This window comes from Vombatus ursinus, unplaced genomic scaffold (genome assembly GCF_900497805.2).
Source record: "Vombatus ursinus unplaced genomic scaffold, bare-nosed wombat genome assembly UNPS02014807.1, whole genome shotgun sequence".
NCBI lineage: Eukaryota > Metazoa > Chordata > Mammalia > Diprotodontia > Vombatidae > Vombatus > Vombatus ursinus.
The window spans coordinates 57,855,752-57,858,972 of record NW_020954585.1 but is presented as its reverse complement, the minus strand read 5'-3'; the positions used below and the strand labels follow the sequence as shown (position 1 = coordinate 57,858,972).

The 3,221-nt window shown below is 43.0% G+C and overlaps 1 pseudogene; it reads left to right on the top strand.

Annotated features, from left to right (window-relative positions):
* The first annotated feature begins 2,711 nt into the window (after positions 1-2,711).
* On the top strand, positions 2,712-2,982 carry LOC114052064 (annotated as a pseudogene).
* Positions 2,983-3,221: the final 239 nt, after the last annotated feature.

Genomic DNA, 3,221 nt, shown 5'->3' with positions numbered 1-3,221 from the left:
CCTTACTTAAACCCAATTTAGCCTAGATACCACTTTACCATTTTTAACCTACCTCAAAATCCTGTGGTGACAGGCAAGTGACAAAGTAGTGGGTGTGGATACACTGAGAGCTATAGTCACAACCCTGCACACAGGCAGCCCAGGCCATAGGGTCATCTCCTCACTGGACTGTAGTAGTAATGGGATTTGGCAGTCCCCTGGGTATCTGAGCAGCCTTTTTAAAGGACTGCACGGTTCACCTCCTGGCATGAGGAAGGGGCTAGAAAAGGTGCCCTAAAATTGTCTGCTTCACCTAACCCAGGCTTGCCTACTTGTTGCAGCAGGCAGGGATCTTACCCTATGGTCAAAACATAAAAAAAATGTACAAAAAGTTTTTCAAAAATCATTTCACTCACTCTGATGGGATGGCCACATTGTTTGAATGCCAAATATGCATTTATCTAAAAGACAATTTTATGGAGAACCCACACAGGGCAAGCACTAACATGGAGGTTAGAAGAAGTGATATAAGGTCTCTCTGAAGAACTTTGGAAATGGTGAGACATGGGAGACACTGGCACACTGGCACAGGACCACCCAGCATAGGACCAAAGAAGGTGCTATGCTCTATGAGTAAAAGAAATGTGAGATGTGCAAATTTTTTATTTTGTGAGGCATTTGGGGTTGAGTGACTTGCCTAGGGTCGCATAGCTAGTAAATGTCAAGTATCTAAGGCTGGATTTGAACTCAGGTCCTCCTGACTCCAGGGCCAGTGCTCTATCCACTGGGCCACCACAAATTTAGAGACATCTCCACTCCAAATGTTCATGTGGATTATTTGTGCCTGACCTGTGCTGCAGCCTTCTGAGCTTATACTGGTCTAATCAGCTACAATCAGACACACCGTACCTTGATCCCAGCATAGTGATTTCATTTTGGTCCTCTTTGAGCATGAAGGACAGCAACTAACCAACTTGGAAGTTGCCTCAGGGCACAGGGGTTAAGTCAAGTCAACAAGTCAATTTAAAGTTAAAAGACTTGTCCACTATCTCACATCCACTAATATTTGAACCTGTCTTCCTGTCTATAAGCCCAATACTCTTGCTAATATGCCACACTATCTTTTACCTTGTGCCTTTCATGGAACAGTCTTCTATAATGCAATAAATGTTTTATAAATTTAGTTGAATTCAATGTGGATTATAGGAAACAGTCAAGACACACCCTTAGGAGGAGTAGAGGAACAACATTTCAGATAAATGGATGAATTAATATAATAGCTCAACTGAGACTTAACTACAGTATTGATTCCAGGATAATTGCTCTCAGCCATTCTACCCTGATTTTATGACGTCTTCCTGGCATGGGTGGATGAGGGCCTGCAGGTGTGCACTGATCTCCAGAGAGTTCTACAGGTGCCGGTGATTATAGGCTAGGGCCTCTGTAGCATACATACAGTTCTAACCATTGAAATTTAATGAGAATGGTACATAGAGATCCTCAATCCATGGTTGTATGTGTGAGAGAACTATGAGTTCTATGCAAAAGGGCAGATTACCTAAAATCATAGACTTAGAGAGTTACCTAGGACACCAAAAGGTTAGGTAACTATCCCAGGGTCATACAGCTAGTGTGTGTTACAGGCAGGTCTTTTTGACTCCCAGGTCAGTCCTTGATCCATTACCCCTATGGTGTCACAAAAGTACACTTAGGTGTTTATAGGATCCTTTAAAAATATATACAAATCCTAATCATGTGTGTGTTATTAATCATAAACTCACAGGATTTATAGCTGGAAGGACCTGAGAATTCACCTAGTCCAACATTTTACAGATGGGGAAATGGAGATACAGAGAAAAGAAGTAATTTGTGAGGCAACTACACGGCACAGTGGGTTGAGTGCTGGATTTTGGAATCAGGATAAACCTGAGTTCAAATCCTGCCTCAGAAATTTCCCAGTTGTGTGACCCTGGGCGAGTCACTTAATCTCTTTCACCCTCAGTTTTCTAATTTTCTAAATAGTGATAATAATAATAGCACCTACCTCATAGGGTTGTTCTGAGGGTCAAATGAGAGAATGTGTATTTTGTAAAAGTTAAAGTGCTACTGTGCAAGGTCACATGCATAGTAAATGGATGAGCCAAGATTTTAAAGCAGGCTCTTTGACTCCAAACATGTTTTTATTTTTATTAAGAGTATATATTGTTCCTTCTCTCCATCTTCCCTCTCTTCCTTCCTCCCTTCCTTTTTCTCTGTCTTCCTCTCTTTTTATCTCTTTCCTCTCTCTTTCCCCCTTTCCCCCTTCCCCCTTCTCTTCTCTCCTTCTACCCCAGGAGGCCTGTTTTTAAATTCTCCTAAGAAATAAACAATGAAACAAAAAGCTGACCTCCATGTTTCTAGATAACAGGCCCTTTTTTCTTTCCTCCTCAGGCCAGTGTATCAGTTCATAGCACCTACAGCAGGCCCATGTGGTTTCCCTGCTTTATCAATGCTCTCTTGTGTGCCAGGCCACTCGCTGCCCTAAGGCCCAAGACCCAGCTGGCTACCTTCTTCCTGGGCCTCCCCTCACAGCCCTCATTAGTTAGCTTAGGGCTGCATTGGTGTCAATAGACCTTCTCCACCCCAAGGAAACAAATGAGAAGCTAGTGTCTGGTGCCTTTCTCCAGGCCACAAAGGAAAAAAAAAGAGAGAAAATCTTAGGCAACAGCAGGAAGGAAGATCTGATCTTTACCATGTTGGACCTGGAGAAAGTCATGATGACCATCACTGAGACATTCCACCAGTATTATGGGAAAGAGGGTGACAAGCACAAGCTGAAGAAGTTGGAGCTGAAAGAACTCATCAACAATGAACTTCTTAAGGGAGATCAAGTATCTGGAGACAGTGGACAAAATCATGGAGACCTTGGATGTTGATGGAGATGCTGAGTGCAACTTTCAGGAATTTGTGGCCTTCTGTACCATGATCATTTCTGCGTGCCAGGAGTTTTTTGAACATGAATGAAACCCCTAACATGCTTGATTTGTCATGAATATCAAGCAAAGACCCCTTTGGAATTTTAAGCAAAGCAGAGATTGTGGTCTGGTAGAACCCCAACTGGCCAGCCCCCAGGTAGCTTCATGAAGAGAAACAGGAGAGTTTTTCTGCCAGGACCATCTCAAAGTGCCTCCTCTTCACTCTCCTCATAGTATTTCTTTGTATTCCCTCCCCATAGAGAACCTAGGACCCTCCCACTGTCCCAT